The sequence below is a fragment of the Columba livia genome, chromosome 7, assembly GCF_036013475.1.
Source record: "Columba livia isolate bColLiv1 breed racing homer chromosome 7, bColLiv1.pat.W.v2, whole genome shotgun sequence".
NCBI classification, from domain to species: domain Eukaryota; kingdom Metazoa; phylum Chordata; class Aves; order Columbiformes; family Columbidae; genus Columba; species Columba livia.
Window position 1 is genome coordinate 7847469 of NC_088608.1, and position 26445 is coordinate 7873913.

General features: G+C 38.9%; 1 protein-coding gene across 3 annotated transcripts in view; it reads left to right on the plus strand.

The window, feature by feature from the left end:
* NCKAP5 (NCK associated protein 5) overlaps positions 1–26445 on the plus strand; it is a 487324-nt gene that overhangs the window by 321648 nt on the left and 139231 nt on the right. The gene's annotated exons all lie outside the window — the stretch shown is intronic.

Sequence of the window (26445 nt, forward strand, 5' to 3'; positions counted from 1 at the left end):
TTCAGCTCCAAAAATGAAGAGACTATATGGGGAAATCCAAATTTATCCAATTAGTCATACAAAATCTTTTCCAGTTAATCATGAAATCTGCTTCTATGTCTGTAAAGCACATAGCAAGTTGAGATGTTTTTAGAGAACTATTTTAGTTGAAAGGGTAAAGCCCACAAACTGAAAGATGTCACGTATTTTATCCATAGTTGAGTATATGACACCTCTAACTTGTAATTGCTAAAATATGGACATGAGTAAAAAGGCGAAAACATGACAATATCTCAATATTTTTAGTTCACATAATTCCCAACTGCCCCTTGCAAGTGTAAAAAGTAAAAATGTTTTATGTAACTGCCATAAGGTTTGTTGATTGTATCAAATGTATTACAAATACAGTAAAGAGCAAGAATAAGTCTTCACTGCGAGGTTCTGCAATATTCAGTTAAATATTCTAGCAGTGATTCTAAACTGTGAAGTTGAAACTTAGTAGAGTGTAGATGAGCAGAGTCCTACCATGCTCAGACTTTGTGGAGGTTATCAACTTGTCCAAAGACAGATAGGTGTCTGCAGCAGTTACTACAGCTACATGAGGGTAAAAATGGAATTTGTTTCATGTGTAGCTTCAAGAAGTTACCTTGGTGAATGCAGAAGAAACACATGGGGAAGGTGTTAGTTGGTAAAGATGTTGAGTGCCACTGTGGCCATCTGGAGAAAAATAAAGCAAGGTACTTAATCAGAAAGAACAAATACATTTCACATAGGAGCTTTCTTTTTGGTGTTAACAGCAGTGAAAACCTAAAAGGTGTGAATTGTGGCTGTCACCTTTCTGCTGTGAAGCCATACTGTGAGACATTATGTGAATACAGGTAAGTAGATATCCTATGATACACTTCTTGGCTCTCCTTGCACTTACATAATTCATAGGCAGATATTAACGTGCACATGTACCAGCCTTTCATAATACTTCAGAATCCTGTCTTTGTACTGAAATATATATTTGAATATAGATGGGAACAATCCCCGTGGCTATTGCTAAAGAGGGGAAGTTGCAGGTGAGGAAAGTCAGTGTCTTCCAGCCAAGGATGAATGTCGTGCAAGTTATGTTAATACATATGTTAATACAGGGGTCGCATTTCATTTGCTCCCCATTGTCAGCTTAGTTAGAACTCCATAAGCAAAAGCTTTGCCATGTACAAGAAAGTCATATCTCAAATACTTCCTGTGATTTTGCATATAAGCCTGATATCCTCACTGAATTTCTGATGTTCTTACTAAATTTTTATTCTATTGAGAAAAACCTCCCACCGAATGCAGCAGAGCTTCATACCTCAAGTTCTTCCCTATGGCTAGTTACCCTTGTATTATAGATGCTGTTATAATCAAAATCACTTAAAATTATTTAGATCAAATCTTATTGGCCCTTTAAATGATTTTCAGCAGCTTGTTGATCTCATGTTCCTTATGATTGTTGAGATATTGGTGACAAGTGAGATCTCTTCCAGTTCCGTGGATTTGCTCAGCGCAGCCCCAGCCCTGTGCCATTAAACTTATTTCATGGGATGGCACATACTGAGATATAAAGTGAGAAAGTCAAACCCTATTGTCTCTCTTTCCTTTTTAATGAGAACTTCTGTTTAATTTTATTGGAAGAGGCCACTTTATTCCCTTTAGGAATCTGATTGATTTGATAGTGATGGCTCTCATACAGCAGACATCACTTTTAACAGGCAAAACGAATACCAAGAGAACATGTAGCAGTCAAATGTGTTTTCACTCAGCATGTTGTTTGGTAATATCCTATTTTTTTCTTGAGTGGCTTGTTTAGCTTTTTCTTTTAAAATCCTCAGGTTTGTTCCAATGACTTATAATTCATATCTGTTAAGTTGCATGCTGGTGATCAGCATCTATATGCCTTTATTTCTAACAAAACAAACAAACAAGCGTAAAAATACACTTCTGGGAGAACTTTAAACTCATCTTTTCATATGATGTTGTTTAATAACAGCCCACTGGAAGCATAAACAAAATTCTGCTTCTTTATTAACTTGTTTTTACTACTGAAAGTGCATGTTACTTTATTATATAATTTTCATTTGTATTGGGCCAATGACAGTTTCCTTAAAATACCCCAGAATTCTTCTGAGGATCCTGAGGTCTAGCATTTGATAAGTATATTTCATTCTATAAGCTTTAGCAGGGTCTAAAGGAAGTTTTATGCCTTTGGTCTCATAGACATACCTTGCTGTCAACATACGCTGTCTTTTTAGTATATCAGACAGCATTAGTATCTTTCCAGCCAGCAGCGTCTCAGCGTGACTCACTGAAGAAATGTCACTGAGGCCATGTCTGTCTCGTTGGTTCCACACTCCACCCCAAGCTATGCATGGATGTGTTTCACTCCTCCATAGAGAATAGGAGAGAAGAGGAAACTTAGTGGAAATTATTTCAGAAAATATGGCTACAAAATAGTGGTTTTATCCTATTTATTAGTTATTTCTTCTTCTGGAGAAGGACACTCATACCTAGCTTTCCATTTCTACAGCTCTGTGTACCTCTGAAAGTGGCAGGGAAAACAGCAGGCTATAACATTTCAACAGATAAATCTGTGCTTGGGAGGGAAAACTGGTAACTGAGACAAACCTTTTCTTCGGAATTGATCGGCGTTTTGCTTAGTCTCCAAAGTACCTTGTATTAGCGTCTTTCATGCTATAATTGGCATTAATAATGTGTTGTGATAGAATTGGAATGCCTCATTGAGCTGCATGCTCTCTACATTTTTAGTGGGTGTCCCATACCATTTACTGCTGGAGACTCATAACGGGTCCGTACTGATTCTGGGTTCGTTTAAAGGAGTTGCGGTCCTAATACAAGGTCACTGCAAGAGTCTTGTGCCCATTTCTCTTCCATTAGTATTTCACAAGCAGGAAAGGACAAGAAATGAAATGTGTTTCCTAGCTTATCAGACCTATGAGGGGAGTTGCTATTAATTACCGGAACAGAGTGATAATATTAATATCCTTCCCTGACTGTTCCTGTATGCACAGTATCATATTAAATGGAGTCAGAAAGTGTTTACAGTCTTTAAGCAACACAGGCACGAATTAGTTGCAGTTTCTCTGGGCTTTATCTGTCTGTTGTATAGTTGGAATATAATATGAAAAACTAAAGGACTTTCAAGTGAAATAAAAACATACCTGCAGAGGGAATAAAAATTAGGTGCTCGGGTTCCCTTTTCAATGCACAGAGAAAGGTGGATTATAAAGCCATCACACTGAGTGAGAAACCTGCTAGAGCTCGTGCACATAAACCAGTGCTACAGACAAACTGCTCAGAATTTGTCTTTAAACTGGCTGGAAAAAGAAACACTTGAGATAGAATTGGAGTTACTTCATGTTACATGGATCCATATAACTGTGTGGTTATTGGATAAAAACCGCACTCCTAGGTGAGTGTCCCAACCATTAATGTACAGACCCTTCATGCTGTTCTTCACACGAGCCATGGCTGTTGTTGAATGTGCATTCTAACTCCAAAGCTGTAGCATAAAAGGTCAACATCACCTTTCTCTCCCCACAAGATATGGTGATTGTGACTGCATTTTAAGACAGTTTCAGTCCTTGGCATAAGCGATAGCTGCACTCCCAGTACGTGCACCACATCTGGTGCTCTTCAACTCCGATGCTGCTCTCCTCGTGCTGATTGATTGCTGATAGCAAGGAAGATAATTTATGTATTATGGAGTTGGTTTATGCATTCACTTGTAGCCATGTTCTAAGGAGACTAGTATCATAATACGTTGAAACTACAAAAGTAATTAATGTAAAATAATTAGGAGGTGAGAGAGCTGTAAGAGTATACTTTCCAAAATTAGGGATTTTTAAAAGTTAAACCAAGGTATAAGCAAAAGAGCCTGAAACTACATTTTGAAACTTACCCTTTAGGCAGCTTAGACAATGAAAAATTATCATTCAGACAGGGAGACTTTAAATAGCAAAGAAAACTGAGATGAGATTTACTAGGCCATGGCCTCATGCCACATGGTCCTGACAGAATGCACAATTAACCTTTTTGTTTTATTATGCCTGTTTCAAATACCTGCAAGGTTATAATATTACCCCGGGAAAATGAATTTGAGTGACCTACAGCTAAGTAATGACATGAATAGTAACGAGAGATGGTAGGTGCAGTGAAGAAATAAGCATTCTTGATTAACCCCTGAACATTATCAACTATATATGTTACAGTATATTTAGTTCAAGTACTTGGTTAACATCTATTTAATTTCTAACAATTTGTTACTGTGGGGTAATGTTAGTGTTTCACAAAAACATTACTTGGGCACATTTAGTCATGGAACAAAATTAAAACTATTGTGTTCCTACTTTGTTGCTTTCTGAAAGTATTACAAAATTTTCTTGTGTAACAGCAATGTGGATGTGTGAACTTTTATTGAACTTAGGCTCTATTGTTCTTTATCGTAACTCCCCATGTCATTGGGGAAGATGCAATGTTTGAATCTATACATATAAGCAGTGGAAAAATTGCTGTAACTATTTTGCGTTTCTAAAATACGTTTTGAAACTTGTAAGTTGAAAGACAGACTCATATTACTTTTAAACAGAAGGTCCTGCTATTGCAATATACTTGCCTTGGCAGTAAAGTTCTATCACCCAAAACCTCAACCTAAATCTGGTTGCGTTCCACTGAACTCAGTCAGACCCTCCGCAGTTTCTTCACCTGTTATCAGCATCGTTTCTGTTCAGGGCAGCTACTCTTGCAGAAACTAAATGACCTCTCTGACACTTTGCAGGGAACTGTAAAACAATATCTTTGGTAATGGCTCCCAGCCAATGACTTGATTAATAAAAAGTAAAAATCAAGGACAGAAAAATGAGCGGAGAGCTTCCAGACAAGAACTGGCCAAAATGAGATCTAGGAACTGGGTTATACAGCATTTGGATGTTGATGATTTGGAGAAGCTAATGACCAACAAATGAGTGAAGCGTTCTATGATTATTTCATCTTAATACTATGTGTATTTTAGTCTGAGAATAAGATGTTTACCTTTTTTTGTTTGTTTAGAATAAAATTTCAGTACAACTTGGGAGATGAATATATGAATAATTTTTGAAAGTGTCGGTTGCGACTAAGACAGGAAAGCATAATACATGGACAATATAATTGGTGATACTTCTGAGAGAGAGATGCCATGCAAAAAAGGGTTGGGTTTACTAACAGTATGTTTTAAATAAGGATTTAAACCAAGGTTTTTAGATATTGCTGTTTTCTTTTTAGATTGTTTACTTGGATTGGAAAGAGCTGTATACTGACCTACCACTGAACCCCGGGATTTAGCTTTGCCTGACTTCACAGAAATGCTCTTGTACAATGGGCTCCTGTTCATGCCCGAGGTCTTGTTACATTTGTTGTCATCAAACCACCAGATTTAACATGCTAATGATTTTGATCTTACGAAAATATCCCAGGTAGTGGGAAAAGAAGCATATTTTGCTTCTTCGGATGCCAAGATGAAAAGAAAAATCTCTTTCATTGCTCAAAAATTTCCCTTAGTCACAGTACTGCATCACAAATGCTATTTGTTCTCAGCAGTTTAGTCCTGTGTTACAGGAATTACTCGGAGAAAGAGAGAAACAGAATGTTTAAGATGGGCAGAGGGAGATGTGGAAGGGGAGAAAAGGAAAAATACAACAGCCATGCGTGAAGGATTTTTCTGAACATCACTTGATTGTACTGTTGCTTACGGCAAAATAGCAAGACATTGCTGTTTAATGTATTGCAGACAGGCAGGACACTAAAATCAACCTATTGCTGCTGAAGTTGAGGTCAAAATGTCCTTTTCTTCTGTTTTTACAATACTTTACTTCTGGAAGGAATTCATAGAACTTAAAGTCCATTTTGTTAGAGGAAAACAGTGAGGATAGCATCCCTGCAACATAACATGCTATCCTAAATGAAAAGTAGGAGGCAGCAAGGGGAACAAAAATTTCCAAGAGTGTGTTTCTCTTATTCGGGAGATCAGATCTTCCTTACACAACTGGAGAACAACTTTATTCGTTATTATTTACTGCTTTGAATTGACTCTAATAACTGATTAATCCGCACCATCAGAGTGAATGGATGGCTGTTGTGATGGATAATCGTAAATGTTGACTTACCAGTCCCGTTTGAAAACAAACTGGCTGAGCCATCTTAATGAGGTTTTCCTGGAGTGTGTACACATTTCAAATAATTAAATTGAATCTGAGTCTCATGTAATTACAGCTGGATTTATTTGATTATATTCCCCACAAGGAGAGTAGATACAAAAGGTTTCAGTAATTTTAAAGCTTCTTGCAGTTTGGATCTTTTACATCTCTGTTAATTGTTAGTTTTGAAGAATTAAGGACATTAGAAGTGTTTCTGGAGTGCTAATGTCATCTTTTATCATAGTTTTCAGCAATATCTGCTTGATTCCGTCACCCATTATCCTTTTCTCAGGATGGCTGTGTGCAGTAGGCTGGGGGAAGGTTGGATAACTCCAGTGGCCACAGACCGGGGATGGACCAAAAGTGGGGCAGTTTTTTCCTCTTGTGTTTGAGCTCTTAAAATATATTTAGTAAATTTTTTTCTTAACGTTCAATGCATCAACATTTGCTTATGAAGGTGAAAGCTGAACACAGAAGAAAAGGTAGGAGCCTCCTAAAGCATTTATGTATCAGTGATCACTTCTGCAGTGCTCCTTTTGGGTAATATCTGAGTGTTTCTTTTCATAATGGAGTGTATAGAACAAAACAAGTCAGCAATGAAAGGACTTTCTGTGTTTAAAAGAAAAAGTTGTAAATTACTGTTAAACTGGTGTGAATTTTTGGTTAAATCGGTGTGAATGTGTAAACTTTGAAAATTTGCACTCTAGTGTTTGTTGGACTGGACCCATAATAATAAATTGCTCAAAAAAAGTAATAAGCAAAGTAAATCTTTAGGATAATGCAGAAGAGACTGTCAGAGCATCTCCTGGAGGATGTGTTGCTGAAGTTTGTGAACAGATTTTTATTAAGTGTTCTTAAGTAAAGTATTCTTGTATTATCTAGTTAAGAAGTTAGAAAAAAATTGCATTAAGATCCCCAAACTTGCTTTTAATAGTGGTGGATATACTCAGTCAATATGTCTTAGATAAAAAGAAAGTAGAGTCATGAGTTCTTGTAGAAGTAAAGCTAATTCTCTGACATACCATTTTCTTAAGAGTAGAAATAAAAGCGGTCAAAATACCTAAGGAAAACTGTCCAGCAGAACTTTTAAAATTATATTCATGGGAATTCTTTCTTCTTTGCCATTTTTCCTTTAATTAAACATTAAGTTCATCTGAAGATTCGAGGTGGCTCAGGATTTGAGTAAATTAAATCTGCCTGTCATGTCTGTAGCAGTGTCAGCACTAGGCACAGTAATCTAGTGAAAGGACTGAGCTTCTATAGAGATTTAAATAGGGCATGAAGGAGGAGGCCCTGGAGCCAGATTGATAATGTGCACATGTAATGCGGTAAATAACACTCAATCAAAATGACAATGAAACTAAAGTAGCAAAGTTGAAAGATGCTTCTTAAAAAACAATAATAATTAAAAGAAAAAAAGCCCCAGCATTACTGGAGCCATGTGGTATCTTGCCTCAGCTCTGTGTCTTTCACAAGCAGAGAACAAGGCAGATCTTTAATGTTGCAGATACTGTATATTGGTAAATGTCGTCTTCAGTGGTCACTGTGTGAATCTCGCTGTTCAACTGGCCAACTCAAGCTTTGAACTTTTTCTCATTGAAGAGAGTTGAGGAGCCGTTTTGAACTTCACTGAGACTTGTGTTCTAGGAGACACCCTGAATTAGGAAGTTATTTTAAAAGCATACATGTGTGACTTCTGTCTGGCATTCCTGTTGCATCATGACATACAAAGATGTAAATGCAGGCACACTCACAAAAAACCCTCAAACAAAAAAATTAGATATGTTTATTGTGCACATCTTTTTACATTCTGTGATTCTGTGAGATTCTGTGATTTAAAGTACAGCATTTTTCTGAATGTATTTTCTTGTCAATATTCAGATGGCAGAACTGTTCTATGCTGCCAGAGGAGCGCGTGCTGTCTTATGGGGTTGAGCACGGATACATCCTGGAAAAAGAAAAGTGACAGAAATGGGCACTACTTGGTTAAAGCAAATTCTTGTCTGTCTGTATTTCTAGATCGTATAAAAAGTCTCTATATAAGTGGTATTGAAAATTGTATTAAAAGACCTTGCCTCAGAATGTAATTTCATCATTCTTTGGAGGATGATGCAGTTCCAGCAGTAGCTGAAGGAAGCGTTAGCTTTGGCGGTGTGTTTTTAGAAGTCCATGTGAGAGTGATTTGCTCTATTTTGTGTTTATTTTTTTAATAGCCAGCTTATATTCCCTGGTCATTGCATTTCCAGTTGTGATTCACAACGTTGTCCAAATGTCACATTTATCTTGCAGTAGTGAAGCGCTACTGACCTTGTGTTTATAGTTCATAAAACTTCAGCTATCATTCGTTTATCTATGTGGCATTTTATCATAATTTATTCAATGTGTGGGCAGAAATATATAAATTTTATATGAAGTGACCATTCATTGCTATATATACTTGCAAGTTTTAATAAATCATGAGTGTTGTAATTCAGTATAATCTGTGCAGTCTACATGGCTGGAAAACCTCAAGCAAAATTTTGCAGGCAAAAGTAAATACGAATGAAAAAATAGACAGTGATAACATTTTTCCCATGCTATTTTAAAATAATTAATGGTTGGAGCTGGCTGTTCTTTAGCAAAGTTAAACTTCTATAACTTGCATAGACTGCAATTTAAAAAATATGTTTCTTCAAAATCACCCTTTCACATTTACAGTACTCTCACATTTATGTATTACTACACATTCAAATAGCACAGATAATAATTGTTTTAAAACACGGGTTTTAGATGTGGATTCCCAATGTTTATGGATGTTTCAGCTGTGAGTGTAACCTGCTCATTTCTACTGACAAATCTCTTTTTAATTATTAAAGAATGATTTTTCCCATATATTTTAAAAGAAAGTGTTTTTAACCCAGCACGATATTGTGTCATAAAATATTAATAATCTTAGATCTGTATTGAATAGAAGTTTTCAAAGCCCCGTTCAAAAGGAGATGATACTTTTTTTGTTCCCAAAACAATTGCAGTTGGTGCTTCTACATTAAACTTCTATGGGTACTGCAGATGACACTTTCCTTTGAGCATTACTAAAAAAGGGACTGGCACACACTGGTTTGTGTTTGGTGAGCTGTTGCAGTTTTCCTTCCACTTCTGATGTTTCTGCAAAATCCTATTTAAGTGTGATTAATCTGAGTTAAGTTTTCATCACTTCTCTAAACTGTCTGTTTCTGTTAAGAAGAAAGTATTTGGCATTCTGCTGGAATTCATATGAACATTCTATCTGAGTAGGCTGCTAGTATCCAAGCAGATTTCAAGTCAGGATTTCTCCTTGTTCTTCCATAATTACCTGTTGCAGAGTGATGTGTAAACTCTGCTTCTGACTCTTTGAACAGAAGAGCCTTTCAGATTGCCTGTTGGTATGTGGTAATCCTGTAAAATTTTAGCTGCATTCCAACTTTTTTTCCTACCAGGTGCCATTTTTGCCTTCTTACACCTTATATCCTCACAAGCTTGAGGTTTTGGTGATGTTTTTAAAGCTCTGAAACAGGCTTTCATACCTGGCGGAGCAGAAGGGGGGGTGTCTTATTCTCTACTGACCGTAATCGCCGAACCTGTCTTGTGATTTGGACCTGCTGTGAATAGACCTGCCTTGGAAAATCTGGTGGGGAGCCTGAGCTCATGCTGCCAACTGCTGTCTTAACCCAGCTGTGTGTTGCAGGGACGGCAGCAGGTGTCGTAAAGCCCGTAAAGCCCAGGCACAGGGGTGATGGCTGCGTCTGGCATTGCTGGGAGTACAGAGGGAAGGTTTGCAGTAATCGAGCAGCAGTGCAGAGACCTGCATAAGCTTTACGTGCTCTGAATTTATATCTAAGTTGGACACCAGTGTCAGGAGCGACACTGTCTGTCTGACTTAGTGTTAAAGGCCAGGCACCCTTACAGTATATTTTGGTAGATATTACCTGCCTGTCCTGGTTTTATACTGCTGTCTGTGTGGAATCTGAGTGGTTTCCCGACTGAAAACAAACTTTCAGGAGTAATATTCCGGCATACTTGTTAAATGTTGAGTATGACAAATACAATAGGTCATTGAATATTCTAGCAGTTAAAGCTGTTGGTGCAGCTCATGTCCATCCATAACTTTTCCTCCCTCTGTGGAATGACTGGCTGGTTGCTCTGACTGAGGGGTTAGTCAGCCTGGTAAACAGCAAGGCATGTATGTATCTGGCTTTATTATCATTGTCACACTTGCAAATTTAGTTGGTAAAAAAAACCCTCCAAACTTCAGAAGAAACCTGCTTTTTTGTTAATCAACTTGCCTGTAATTGTAAACATTCTTTTCTCTCATCCTGTGATGGTGTCTGTAGCTGTACTGACAGTACAAATAAGTATTTCTGGTTCTGTGCTGTGTGTGCTGTTCATATGCTTCTTAAAGTCACCGAAAAAAAATAATGCTTAGACAAAAAGACCTTATAAATCACCTTTGCATTACTCTTTAAATGTTGGGATTACAGAGCAAAGATTAAAGCAAACCAAACCATAAAAGACTAAGATCTAAAAGAATGCCTTTACATTATTAAAGAAAATGGGAGGCAAAGTATAGTTGATGTGGTTTGGTAGCAAAGGATGAAGCTGGGCTGCTGGGGTTTGTTCTTGACCAATTATTAACCTGTCACTCAAGTGTAAAAAGAAGTTTGAACCCTTCTGACTGACTGACTCACTTTTCCTGTGCCTTTTGTTTTTACCAAAAATGTGAAACCTTTTAGGACAAACACGGAGCGTAAGAAGTGCTCTGTGATTTGGGATGTCTTGTTTCTTGGTTGCCCAACATATAAGGCTTGCTACAATGTCCTTGGTTGCCCAAGGTGGAAATTTATTGCTGTGAAAACTATGCCTGTTTAAAGAAAACTCAGGAAAGAAAACACATACAGTCCACTTGCTAGTTTTAAAAACTTCTGTAATGGGCAGATGTTTGTGTAACTGCAAGATACTGTTCAAGTGCATGTTCCCATCATTAGCTTTTGGTGCCTAGAACAAGTGAAAATTATGTTTGACTTTTTAACTGTGATCGCAGTGGTGAATTTAGTTGTAAGAGTAAAGGAATATCGGATATCCTTATATCATCAGGTATTCTACAGAATATAGGAAAACATGGGGTTTACATTCGCAACTGAAAACTTGTTCATTACAAGGCACGTTTGTACTAGAGGTACGTTCTTCCTTTAGATCTGATAATATACAATCTTTTAGATGTATTAACTATTTTTCAGCCCTTAATGCTTGCTAACACTTGGGTTCCTCCAGTTTGTATTTGTATTTATATTGTTTGTAAGCAGGTCCTCAAAACGACTCTCTTAACAACAGCAGCCTCTGATAGATAATAAATAATAATACAAATTTGACGTGATGATTGCTTACATTTTGAGTTAACAATAGCTTTTCTCTGTAATATTTTGTCAGTGTTAGACTGTGAGATTTGCTCTCAGATGAGTTCAAACTCCAGAAGCTTTCCACTTGCTCAAAGAGGTGTGGATATAATCTATAAAATCAAGTTGTATTTGCTCAAATTTTAAAATATTTATCTTTAGCAAATGATGTTAGGAGTCAAATGCTGGAAGTCATCACCCACCAAATATAGATTTTTCTCTCTTCTTCCCACTGGACTATTTGCCATTTGGAGATGCATCAGTGTAAATATCAAAACAAAAAAGCCTCTGTTTTACAGAAGAATGTGGCCTTTACTGAAAAATAAAGCAATTCCTTCAGCAATTCCAAATATTGTCAGATTTATGATTTTTACATTTCCAAAGAAAAAGTTTTCTTAGCAGGTTTGGTTTATGCCATTTGCAGGCCAAGCACTTTCTCAAAACATACAATGTGCTCAGTGGCATTACCAGCGAAATAGGGTTTAAGATTATGAAGATTAAGGAAATCTATTACAGATTTTACTAATCTGAAACTACTTTGAAATGAATCATTAGCAATGAGTTTAGCAAAGGTATAAAAATACTGTGCTAGCACTGTGCTAATAAAAAGACCGTCAGCATCTTTATTTTATAATAATCTTGAAATAAATACACTGTTTAGGAGACACTAATAAAACAGGGAAATATACGTCATTTAGAAATTGCTATTATAGCAGTTATTTTAAAAGTGAAAAGGGATGATCTAAAATAATTCCATTTCATTTTCCAGTCAATCCCAGTATTAGATTTTTCTGCAAGACGACATTACCTGCATTCGTGTCTAGGAGGGTTGTCTTTGCTGTGAAGATAACCAGTGTACAGATCTACTGGATAAGCACTGCCCTGGTGTGCCAACACAGCGTCTGCTCCAGACGCAGTGCTTTAGCAGAGGTACCATTTTTGCCTTCTTGCTTTATTCTTCCTTCAGCCTCCCATCACCCACTGGCTATCTAGGGCTACCTGGGCTGGCAAGAGCCAAAGTCCCTGCAGCACTCCCAGGGGGAGCTTTGGGCTGTGCTGGTTTCTGTGAGCCGGAGCACTCCCAGAGCTGCCTGTGCTGACTGGGTCACATCTGTCACAAACATTATTATAGCTATGGCATAAAACATAGCTTAACTTTGTAGCCAAGCGAGCAAGAGTCTTAGATGTCTCCTATACTGTTTGCGTAACCGAGTGGGAGTCCTACCTTTCCCCCTGCCCAGCAATGGGTATAAAAGGACCTGATGTAGCTTCTCGCATGAATGGAATCCCTGGTCATGTGCAAGATTTCCTGCCCTATGTAGCACTTTTGCTGAGATGAAGGTAAATTGTCCTTTCTTTCTGAAACAAATTAAATTTTTAAAGCTTTGGTACTATAGACGCTGCTGTTCAGCACTTACCTTCCATACTCAGCATGTCCAGCCCAACCTCTCTTTCATGTATCATTCCGGCTTATTATATTTTTATTGCCCTTTTCCCCTCCTGGACATAGATACCTAAATTGTTTTTTCAGAAACAGGTCTGCTGCTTTGTAATGGTGTATTATAAGATAATAGTTGTTTTTGTAATATTTAATTAAGGATTCAAAAGCATCATTTTATTGATTCTTGCTTGGGGAGGGAGAGTCCCTCAGGACAACTACTAAATTATTTCTTAGTTAGGCAAGCTTGTGAGGCTTTGTTTCCACCAGATTAGCTAAAATACATGCTGTCTCTTCACTTAAGTCACAAAGGCCCTGATTCTATGAAATGAACTGTTAAGCTCAATGGAATGACTTCTGCACAAAGTTATTCAATTTTGCAATAATTCATGCCCATACAGTTTGAAGCTGGTGGACATTGTAGTTTCTAGAGTAATCTTATTTTTTTTTTGCATTCCACTGACATAAACTCAGGATCTTGCAAAATGCTGAACTTCTTGTGTTATGGGTGTATCCCGGGGTTTTCATAGAAGACTTTTGTGTCCAGTATCTGTTCTGCAAGTCCAGCTTAACTTCTTCATGACTGATGAATTTTATTTGCTGAGTTCAGTTCTTGGATACCTTAACATAAATGTAGGGATTCCTAAGGTGATCTTTGACTTGCATCGTAGCACAAATCACATGGATAAGGTAACAGTTTATAGTAAATTCTTGATATTAATATTATATCTAAAGTTCGTTTCTGAAGCTACAAATGCAGGGCCCTGTATGTTATGTTTGCTCTTTCATGGCTAAACTCTGGGAGGGAGAGAGGGAGTTAATATTGGAGCGTTTTTCTGTAGCTGATGAATCTTGGATTAATGCTTCACTGGTATTTATTATCATCATAAAGCTGTTATGTAATAGAAACTGTGAAATCAATTTTCAGAGGAAAATCTGAAACAAAGCCACAAAGGTACCCATGACAGTGTGAAGTCATGAAGAGGCGCTTCTTGAATCTTAGGCTGATGTGTTGACTGCTGGATCTTCCTTTCTGAAGCAAATGTGGTTTGAGTTGATTTTGTTCTCTCGTTTAGATGTTACAGAAAAAGTAAATCCCAAAAAGTCATGTTAAATATTTTTACAGAGGAAGAATTTCCCTACAGGAAACACTGATGAGTTTCCCAATAAATACTACTTTTATGGATGTTATAACCTTTGTTTCATTTTAGTCATGTCCTATGAGAAGTAAACAGGGTAATGTTCAACTAGTGCATTATTTAGAGATTTTTGGAGTACGTTTTGAAAGCCTCACACAGAGCTCTGTCCACAGGATTCCCATTAAACACAATGGGAGCCGCACGGCTAAAATCCTGCAGAGCAGTTTGAAAATGTATCCCGTGCTGTGCTGAAGACAGATGATTAAAGAATGAGTGCTTGAACAGGGAGGAGGGAGTGATGTTGTGATTCTCCATTTAGGGATGTAGTTACACTAAAAATCCTTCTTAAATGGTTTGCAGTTGGAAGTCCTAGCTAATAGCTCTCCTGTTTCTGCAAAAGAAGTACTGATACATTACAAATAATTAAAATAAACGTTTGTACCTTAGAGGTGTCTAGATGTCCTTTCACTTCTCTCTGTTTACATTTTCATTGCTGTTCCCCTTTATTCTTTTTCTGTTTTCTTACATCTTATTTACATTTTCATGTCCTTTTTTCTTATTTTCCTTGAAGTTCTCATACATCTTTTAAGTTACTGTTGCCATTATTTCTGCTCCTCATATCTTGTGCTATTCTCTTCCCTCCATTCTCTCCTTAAGGTGCTTTCTCAAAATTTTTTCCATGCTTTCCTTCTTTAATTACTTCCTTTTTCTTTGTTATCCAAATCCATCTCTCAGTTTGTCCAGTTGCTCTACTTCATGGGCCAAAGTCATGGGATATGCCTTTCCAGACTCCTTTGTTATCCCCTCTATTCCTTTTGTTTTCCATATTGACAGTTGGCCATCCCTCAAGTGTCCTTTCCTCCACTCATTGGATTTCTAGCATCATAAAACTTAATGTCTCGAACCCATGAATTGTGTCTGATCCAGGGATAACATTCTGCGTGACTTCAGCAAGGTGAAAATGGGAGCCGGCAGTGGTGGAAGCACATACCTGCAGCAAAGAGCCAGTGTTCGTTTTGTATTTTTCAGTGCAAATCCTATGTAAACTTTTTACTGCTTTTATTCAGTTAGTCTCTGGGATAATGCAGTTTGAAGAGCTGGGTTTCAGTAGTGACAAATTTGGCATTTAGAGCCTGTGTATTCTGGTCTGTTCTTTCCTGTTGTTACTTCATGCAATGGATAATGGCTGTGACAGAGTAATGTGTTTGGAAACATATGGGGAGTGCTTTATGGTGCTTAACATAGAGGCACGAAAGTGACCCTGCCTTTTTCTTAGTGCAGATGTTACTTCTTGTATCTCATTTGCACCTTCTGCAGCTTTTTCTTCCCTTCCTTTTCTCATCTTCTTTTGCATTTTTTAGGTTTGCACACATACAGAAAGGGAGAACATTAAAAGTTATTAATGCCAAAATACATCTAGATCCTTCTGGATTTCAGTTCACAAATAGTTTAATTTAGCCTTTCTTGTGTGTTGGCATCAAAGCTGATGATGCTGCATATGATACTATTCCAGCCCTCTTCTGTGTGCATTGTCATGTATTTTATTGCCTCATTACCGACTGCTTGGTTGTTGAAGAGCTGTCAATATAATTTCAGAGAGACTACCACTACCTAATGATACAGGTAATTAAGTCCTTGGTGTCCATTATTCTCACCATATATTACTTGTTTAGGCCGTTTTGCTGTGCTGCTAGGGTTTGGCAATCTAAAACCAGTAAGCTTTCATTCTTAGGTCTCTGACATGACTTGTTTTTGTGGTTGTTTTCTAATCACCTGAAATTTAAGACTGGAATAACAATTATTTCTACACCTCAGGTTTCTTTGGTAGTAGATATATGTTGCCGTTTAGTGAATCTGTCTTCCAGAAGGGTAAAATCCTGTTGTGCTGGGCACCATTAGAAGAGGAAACTGTGTTGTGCCAGGCAAGCGCTACAAGAAACCCACACAGAAGGAGCCATTCTTCAGGCTTGGGAGGAGATACTTGGCATTCACTGGCCTCGTAGTCATTCCTGATCTACTTTGGGGGAAAACACATGGAAGCATTTTATTTATACGTTTTTTTCATTCTTAAGTTGGTAATTTGGTGGGTAATGTGGAGGGCTTGTCATGTGAGAAGATCCTGGTCACACATGAAAGGTGCAGAGAAAACACTTCGCGCCATTAGGAGTTAGTTTTTTAAAGGCATTAAATTCACAAATAACATATTAAGAGAAAAAAATGCACAAATTTAATAAACTTCACAGTCGTTGCCTCTGAAGGCATCAGGGCCTGTTACGTCCTGTTCAATATGATGAAACTTTCTGAACAGTTTAGTGGTATGCATGCTTAGCAGTCACTTAATCAAAAGAACTATGTATGTTTCTGCACAGCAATAATATGTATGCTTACTAGCCACTTAATCAGAAGAATTATACATTTTAAGTGTTTTGCAATTTTTTAATGCTAAACAATTATAGAATGATGAGGTATAAATATCTCTTTATATTGTCCCACAAATCTTCCGGGTTATGTTTTAATGCAGAAGAGCAGAAATGTTAGAATGCTAAAAAACAAACAAACAGACCAAAACAAAACCAACCAAACAAAACTAGAACAAAGCTTTTGATGCTGTGCTTCATTCCAGATCGAGTGGCACTAGCACAAGCTATATAAAGTGTGTGAAACATAAACATATCAGTAAAGAGACAGCAAACCTGCTGATTTATTTGGAGTTACTGAAATATTTTTTAAGCTATGGAGCTCAAGTCACTCATGGAAAGAGCTGGAAATTTGTACAGTCATACCAACAAAACGGTATAGAAAGGACATGTCATCTGCTGCTTAGACCCAGCAGGGTGAACAGTTGGCACCTGGGTTCTGACAGTCACCAATAGCGGCTGTGCTGGTGAACCGGCGCCTCCCTTTGTCTGTAAGATGGAAACACGGTGTATTACGTTAACCTGCACGATCACAGCACAAAAGCCATAGACCTTGGACCTCTTAGGACTAGGGACTTAGCATGTCCTGGGATCAGCCCTCAAGTCACTGATCTTTCTGATTGAATTTACTAATTGTTTACTAGCATGTAGTGAGTTATGGTAAGTAAAGCTAGTGTGATTTCTCAGAAGAATAAACTGTGGTAGAAAAATAGATAGATCATCCTTGGATTTTTCTGCAGTTGTTTGCTAATTGGAAAACATCAATACTTTGCAATGGATTTCTCAGTCATTGTGTAAATTTAAGAAGTGGAACATATTATAGTAAAGATAATACTATTATTCACTGGTTCCATGGAGCTGGGGTTTTACTTATAGAAAACCATATTCACCCATCTTCCAGAGTATTGCTTACAACAGTTGAACCATCTGAAAACTCGTGTAAGATTTGCAGAGGAGAGTGAAATAACTTTATATTGTGTAGAGCTTAAGGCTGGAGCTCAGAATCTGATGGCCTAAGAAAACCTTCGCTGAGGAATCACAGAGGCTGAAAACAAATAACGATACTTCCTGCAGAAGAAAAACAAACAAAAAGTAAAACAAAACCAAAATAAAAGGGTTAGTTGTCTGTTTTAGCTTTCTTCCAACTGCCGTCTGCACTCTGGACAGCACAGGTTGGTGTCTCCCACAACACTGCACAGTCTGAGCCTGAAAGCTTCATGCTGAGCTATGCAGCATGAAAATGCATAACAACAATTTGTTTTCCTTGTGGAAGGTTCTGCCAGTGCTCTTTGATGACAGAACTCATTTTGATCTTGCATTTCTCTTTTACCTACTTCAACCCTACAAAAGCTGCCTCCTTCCATATAACATCTTTGCTATTCATGGAAAAAGCACAGAAATGTATGTAGCTATGTCAAGGTGGTCTTGGTATCACCTTGAAGCTGCAGCTGAGAGTGGACCAGCAGCTTTTTTAGTTTTGAGTGGCCTTTACATTCCTGCAAGTAACTTAAAAGTTTGTCTATATCAGGGTGCTTATATGCAAAATTAAATATGTATATTTTGAGGAGCTGGTAGATATATCTATCCATGTATCTATGTATCTTCAAATACAAAAAAACCATTTTTACATGTAGAAAACAACAGCAAAAAAGGAAATTGGAGATATTTGCAGTCTGATCATATAGTTGACTGTAATTCTTGTGATTCTTTTAGTCATGCTGAAGCACCATAACTATTTCTGGTGCCTCCAGCATGAATCAAGTTTGAATTTAAGAGCATATGTTTAAGCTTTCTCAAGAATTAGCTTTCTGTACATGTCTGGTTCTATCCATTTATGTTTAATGAAAATATCTCCTGTTCTAAGGTCCCAAGTAGGTTACTGGAGAATTGCATGAGGGACAGCTCTTCCATGTGAAAAATCCCTTGTACTGCCTGTGAGAAGCTTTTCTGTGAGGCTTAATCTTGGGCTGTTTTTCGTTTAATCCTCCATGCTTGTAACTTACAAAATCATATACAGGGCTGGTGATGGAAGACACCCATGCAGTCCATATGGCATTTGTCTGTCTGTCAACACAGAAGTAAACATTACCACCGGTTTCTCTTGCAGTTCAGAAACTTTTTTGCTGTAGGTATAAGTTTGATGAGGGAAATCTGCATGGCTGAAAGAGACAATGGAAACATTTCCAACATTTCCTGGCTCAGATGGTAGTTAGAGCAGTTTCAGAGAAATGTCAGGTCTGCCACTGCGTGATAACAGAATTCAGACTTGTGTGGGAGCGCTGATATGCCAACGCTGAGGTCTTTTAAAATCCTACCCTACTTATCTGAGGCTCAAGGCACATGCATTATTTTAAGGATACCTTGAAAACTTCCAGTGCTTTCAATGGTCAGTGGTTTGACTAGGAAAATGTTGTGCTCAGTCTTTCAACTCTGTAATTTTCAAGCGATGGTATGGTCTAGCAAACCGAGCACATTCTTAGGTCATCCAGTCACGAGAAGGATCCCTCTCCACTTTTGTAAACAGAGCTTGAGACCTGCTTCATTCCAGCATGACCTTGCAATAGTTGCCCTCATCATGCAGAAGATACTTTATGTGCTGCTCATTGTTAGATTGCCTGCCCTTCAGGCAAAAGTTTGGGTGTTCTTTGAGTTTGTTTTTAAAAGGGTTTATCATGAATAAGTGGAAAGAGCATGGCTTGTGCAATTTGGATTTGCCACTAGTGATTGCCATGGGGTTGAACTGGCTGCTCAGAGACCATGGTGGGGCAAGGGTGCCTTGGTATTTCTGGATTGGTAAGCACCTGTACTGATGAACAGAAAGAATAAATTATACATTATATATGTGTCTTTCTGTTACTATTATAAAGGATGTTATGACTTTATTTTCCAACTGAAATATTAAGCATGGATATTGTGCATTCTGTAGACTTTGCCCAGCACACTGCTATAAGGCACGTACCAATGTTGTATCCTAAACAGAACTGAAAATGTGGAGAAAACCCCTTGGGGTTTAAAGCCTCAGCATTTCCCATCTGTCAGTTCTCTTTTAGGTTCATCATGTATCTGTTTTCACTTTTCTCTTTTTCAATCTCTTTGTTTTTTTTAAAGTCCATGTTCAGTATGTAAATTCTCTAGAGAAGCTTGTGTCCATGTCTGGGCAGCCTACCCATTGAAGCCATGGCCTGACCCTGTGCTGCGGGCTCTCTGCATTGGGCGCACTGAGAACAGCCCGCTTGGGCACAGCCCTGGCAAGGAGCGACCTCTTCGTCCGGGGGTCACCGTGGCTCATGGGGGAGAGCAGGGGGGCTCGGGGCTGTAGGTCTGGCTGGCTGGTCACCACACAGTCTGGTGACGAGCCTGCAGCTCAGGGGGAGAGCTGAGGAGAGCAGGCAGCCATGTCTGGAGGTAACAGAAATCCTCAGGGCCAGAGGGGAGCAGGAGGAGGCTGCAGCTCAGAGAGCCACAAATTTGATTGAAACCAGGCAGAAGGAAAGACATTCCTGCAAGGATGCAGTGAACAGGAACTATTGGTTGATAAGCTGTTTTTGTTTCTCTTATGTCTTGTAAAGCCACTTTCATGTTTAGGTGTTTAATATAAAATTCATATTTTTTTAATTTGGGGGAGGAGGGTGTGTTTATCTACTTTGAATCCTTTTTCGTCGTTTGAGGAACTCACTGTAAGAAGAAAGTCTCACCTGATCCATTGCAGAGCTTTGAATGGAGTGGTGAAGGGAGTGAGATGCACATAACCCCACACGTGAGGTTCAAAACTCACGTATGAGTGAGCAAACAGATTTATTTGGGAGCTGAGTGAGGCTGAAGCTTTTTGTTTGGCTGGATTGTGGGTTTGGAGAGAGAGCTGGGAGGCTTGGATAGAGGCACAGAAGGCTGCCACCAAAGCCAGACAGATTGTTGTCTCCAAAGAGACAACTTAAGTCCAGCTGGCAAAAATGCTGGCTGGTTCACAGCTGAACCAAGAGCTGAGAAACCACCCGGGAACCTCTTCCTTGGTCCATGATCATGCAGTAGGGAGGAGTCAGACAGCTCAAAGCTGAAACCCAGGCCACATCTCCAGGGAGGATATAACTAAAAATAGAAGTCAAGACCCTTAAGATGGAGACTGCCCAGGAGAGAGGCAGGAACCTTCACTGTCTCCCAGATGGGAGCCAGAAGAAAATACCCACCTGAGAATTTTGATTACACAAAAGTAAGTTAAGCTAAAGATGGAGAAATATATGTTATTGGTATTTTTCCCTAAGATTTTAAGAAGAGCCCTGTACCTGCTGCATGGCATGAGGAGATGGAAAAAGCTGAAATACAAACATCAACTGCTGCAGAAAGATTCTATAGAAACCTTTGGACATGTCTCTGTAAGTCAGTACCAAGTTGAAGAAATTCTTGTGACATGCATTTGAAATAACCACCGAGTACTGTCACCTCAGCTTGAGGGTGATGAAAAGGGAAGGTGATAGCACCCAGCAAAAGGTAGCTGCCAGCCTGTGGAAATCTTGAAGGAATTAGGTCAATGGAGAAGGGGCTGAAACTGTCATGCACCTTCTAGAGCTGGAACAACTATGTGCTGCCTGTCCCTTGGAGGGAGAATCATAAAAAGGGCTGTGTGGGACATGGCTGAACAGAGCAAGGGCTATAAAGTGTTTATTCCCTATGCTAGAACGGGAATCCAAGATCAGGATCTATGGGAAGGATTTTTTTCAAGGAAAGCTAGTTCTGTCAAGGAAAGGTTTTAGGTCTGGGGAGATCACACCCCTCTGATGGAGATGCTGCAGAGCACTGGAGAAGAGGGTGGGTTTCCTCTGCAGTCAGACAGGACAGAGGGCCATGTCCTACGCTGTTAGGAGGCTGGTCAGAGAAAATCCTCTTCCCATAGGAAATTACTGTGGCAGATGCTATGAGATGCTCTCTCAAGGAAGGAAATCAATAAATCCTAAATAACTTTTTGGAAAGTGGGAAATATATGGGAAAGGCTCTGCAAAGTTGGAGGGCTGAGAGAGCTCTTGTGCCTTTTTGCATTAGTATATTTGAGGAAATATTAATTTCTGTATGGCCTTAGAATCTGTTCTTGGAGAGAACTCTCCCAGGCAGTCAGCAATAGGACAAGGGGGCATGGGCTTAAACTCTGCCAGGGGAAATTTAGGCTGGAGATTAGAAAGCAATTCTTTGCAGAGAGAGTGGTCAGGCATTGGAATGGCTGCCCAGGGAGGTGCTGGACTCACCGTCCCTGGAGGTTTTTAAACTGAGACTGGACATGGCACTTAGTGCCATGATATAGTCAATGGACTGGAGTTGGACCAAGGGTTGGACTTGATGATCTCTGAGGTCCAACCCAGTTGATTCTGTGATTCCAACAAAATAGTTTATGGCCTTGGTCCACTTGAAATGACAGAACTAGGAGAGGCACGAAGCTGGCAAGTTTTCTGACGGGGTTTCAGTGTTGCTGGGGGACAGCACAAAGTAGGTGTGCATTTATGCAATGATGGTCCTGAGCAAGCTGGGAAGAAAGTCGGGAACTTGAGTGCCTACCAGTGATGGATCAACCCCAGCAGCATCTGTCTCACCTGGCCTGGATGAAACTCTGAGTGGCAGCAGCGGGGCCAGGCAGGAGATGAAGGCAGCAGAGCTGTCAGAAACACAACACCAAGAAGCTTTAAAAGCAAGTCTCCTACAGCTTGGTGGGTCCTTGCAGGCGGGTCCTGGCTTCCAGACAATGTTTGAGTTGCAGCAAAAATATGGAGGAATCTTCCTTCTGCTGGCTTGGACACCTGAGCATCTGTGCCCTGTGTGCTGCTCCCTGGGCAGGGAATGAAGGTTCCTCCTTTCCAGAGATTGCCCTGGGCCCCTTGCCCGGAAACACACACAGAAACAAAACCAAAATAAATAACTGTCCATTGCAGTTGCATTGATTTCCTGGTATTCTTTCAACAGCACAGGACAAATATAATTTTTTAAATGTAGGAATGACTGATTTGGTTTCAGGAGGAAGATCATCAAGGACCTGGGGATCATAAATTCAAGTCCTCAGCTCTTGACCCCACTGTGTAATTATTTTCATAAACTGCTCAAACTTGGCTTCAGACTATTCAGATTTCTCATTCTGTTACTCTACCTGGCAGGCTGGTTCAGGGTCTTATGTTTTCATTTATTAAAAACATCCTAATTCCAGCCTAAATGTATTTGTAACCACCATGTTCCCACCTTTTGTCAGTCATTGGCATTGGCTTGATGTAGTTTTCTTTCTCATTTTACTTTTTCTCACTGATTCTTTTGTTGAAGTCATACCTGTTTAAGCCTTTGGTCTCTTTAAGTTTAGCAAGGTAAGTTGCTTAGTCTCTTCTCATAACACACAATCTCAATTCCTGTAAACAACCTCTTCAGCAAATCCTCTCTTGAATGAGCCACTCCTGAACACTGGTGATCATAATTGTAGATAATACTCCAGATGAAATTTTGACAGTGCTTTCCATAGTAGCATTAATATTTTATGTTCCTTAAACTCTTATATTCCATTAACAGATTCTGGTCTCATAGTGCCTCATTTCTTCATCTGTTTAGTACTTTGAGAAATTTATCCCTAGGACAGGACTGGTGGAGGACTGTTTCCCTACTCTAAGCTGGCGTTTTTGTTAAGAAGTTTAAGAAACCTGTCAAATATGGGTTTCATTTATTTTTCCCCTAAGAAAACATATTCTAAAAAAAAAAGAAATAATTAAAAGAGCACTTCAGTTTTAAGAAAACATCAACTTTCTATTAAAATAATAGATGTAAGAAAGAAAATTAATGGTACTGCCTGAGATGCTTCAGTTGAAAAGACAGTAAATAGAGCGCTGAAGAAAGGGGAAAACAAATGTTCTTAAATAGCAATTGAAGGGTGTAGACTCGGGAATGGTGAGCTTTAGGGACTGTTTCTGCGGATTGTAACAGCTTGATAGTTATATAAGATGCACAGTTTCCTTGGAATAACAGGTTTTTTAGCATAGGCCAGCAAGCAGGCAAAATACACGCGTGGGGGAGAGCTATTCTAGCTGTAATTGGCAAGTGCTTGATATTGGAGTGAGTCCATCTAGGATATTAGAATCATGGTCAAGAGAAAATAAACTTGCGAGGTTACCAGAAGGGGGGGAAATACAGGTTGGTGTGTAGAAATAGAATTTCATAAGGCTCCTAATTTTTCTGCTTCCCTTCCAATATTTATGTGGCCTTTGGAAGCTTCGTTCAGGGAGCAAAACATGGGATTTCAAGTTAAATTTGTAGAGGCTCAACTATTCTTGCGTTCTTTGAAAGAATTTATATTAAATCTTTCTGGCATGTACACTCACTGTGGAGAATATTCTAGAACATAATATAACAATCACTTCTCAAGTAAAGTGCCATTAATTCATGCTTCGAAGATTCTAATTTGTTAGAAACAAGTTTCAGTTGTAATTCTGTGCCATGTTTGGTTAAGCAGTCCTTCCTAAAAATGGACAACTGGGATGCTAGTGAAGAAGCAGCAGCTTATAAACTGCAAGAGCATTGGCCATCTGAGCTTTGCAGTAAGCACGTTCCACCTCCTTGTTTCCTTTTTCGGATTCCATGGGTACCTAACGCTTGTAAGATCCCTCAGTGCTGGTTTTATAGTGACGTGACCACACAGACAGTGTCTCAGTGATGCTTGTGGTTGAGCTTTATGGCTGTCAGCTCTTATGGACTTTTATAATAGCTGCCAACAGCAAAACAACGAAATCTCAATTGCATCCGAGCTGGTTTTTGTTTTGCAAAGATTATTCTGTTGCATAGAAATCTGAGTGCTGATGGGAGGTGTTTCTCATCGCCATGTGAAACTGTGCTCGCCAGTCCCTATGAGGCTATTTGAACAAGGTAGCCTTGTAATCCAAAATAGACCATCTGAGTTTGACTGAAGATGAAGTGACCTATTGAATTTAAGAATTCTTTGTATTTTTTCTGAGCTGGTTTAACTGATGATACTAATATGCAACTAGGCTATATTTTCATTAATACTATTAGACCTAAATTGAAAAACTCTAATTTTAGTGGTGCCTGATTTTTTTTGCTTGTTAATTTGTAAGAGCTTTATGGAGGACTAGAATTGGAACTGTGTATGCATATATAAACACAATAATTAAGAATCCTATTACATCATTAATTTAAAAACTAAATTATAAGCATTTTAATAAGTTAAATCTTTTGGTGAGGACTGCACAGGAATTTATATTATAAACTGCAATGATTTGTTCTTTAGTGTAAAAGGCAGCTGATTAAGGTCATCCTATGAGCAGAAGTGGTTCCAATCCACAACTGAAAAATCGCAGCACTGTCTGCACTAGAGATTAGAGCTGGCTTGTTTTTATTCACATTTGGTCAACAGATGGTCCAACTACTCTGTGGGCATTCTGGCAGTATAGAAGTCTGCACATCAATGACAAAAACCCATCATATGAATAAGTAAAATGTCAGTGTTCATCTGAGTAGAATGAATACCCAGTGTTGGCTTCTTGAAAAGCAGCGTAGCTGGCTGACTTGAAAGAAGAAAACCTAACAAAACATCATGTTATTGATAAATTAGCCAATACCATTCACTCTGATAAGACTGAAAGGACAGAAAGACTATGAGGCTTATATAAAGTATAACGTTATTGGCCTTTGGCCAGAGCAGTTAGCTACTATTTGCTGTCTTGCTGGACTGTTACCTTAAAAACAAATAAACAAAACCAAAACAAAACAACAAAAAAGGTACACTGTGAAGAGTGCTATAGTGCTGCTCAACTGCATCTGCAAAGGATGGTACACAGAACTCATGTTTTCCTAAATGTGGTACAAATAAACAGATGTACCTAGGAATACTGGCTGTTTTTTCAAGGTTGGAGCATATCTGGGAATGTGGCTTAAGGCATTCTTAAGCTATTCTTAAGGTATTCTCTCTCTCCTGCACAGCCACGCCATGGCAGCTTCCCTTCTCCAGCCCTGCTCCAGTTGGGCTGTTCTTCCAGCTTTTTGGGGGACTGAGAGAGTTTAAAAGGGAAAGAACAGAAAACATGAAAGTGAGGGTGAGAGAAGCTGTTGCATCCGCACAGCTGAAGAAGCAGCTGTACAGGGGTGAGAATTCGGGTGAGAAGTGTGGGGACCTTTGGCTGGAACTGGCACTCAGCACTTTGTGTTGCAAAACCTGAGATCTTCGTCGTTGTGTCCATCACTCCTTCTCTGGCTTTTGATGCCTTTCTTCCTCTTACCCACACTCACAGAGCTCCAAGCAGCTATAGAACCCAGACCCTTTGTTTGTGCTCAGCCTTGGTGACACCTCCTTAGCCCGTGGGATTTAATTTCTGATCCACCCTGAATGGGACTAGTGTTTCATAGGTGGCTTCCATCATTCCCAATGGTCTTATTGTGTGAAGGAGCAGAACTCTTTATTCTGTTCAGGAAGGTTAGTGTTATTATCAGTTTTAACATGCTTAATGAATGCATATAGATCAAAGACAACTTTAGATGGTGTCTATTAACACCTTATAAAAGGAAAGTGCAAACCTTCCTTCTTTCACTGATAGAACTGAAGTTGATTACGTTTTCATGAGCTGGTAGTACCAGATCGTAGCCAACACTTGCTTTTTACATCCCTTTGAAAGGGCATAGAAGGAGGGTGAGTATGTTCAGCAGCTGTGCCTCTATAAACAAATGTGCTGGCACACACTGCTGCACCTATGACATAGGGAGTAAATACTAGTAATGTATCTGACAGTCTGTCTAAATTGCAAATTGCACAAAACTGACAGTTGGCCAGAAATACAGCAGTTGTTTGGTGTTTGGTTTTTCTGTTTGTTTGTTTGTTTGTTT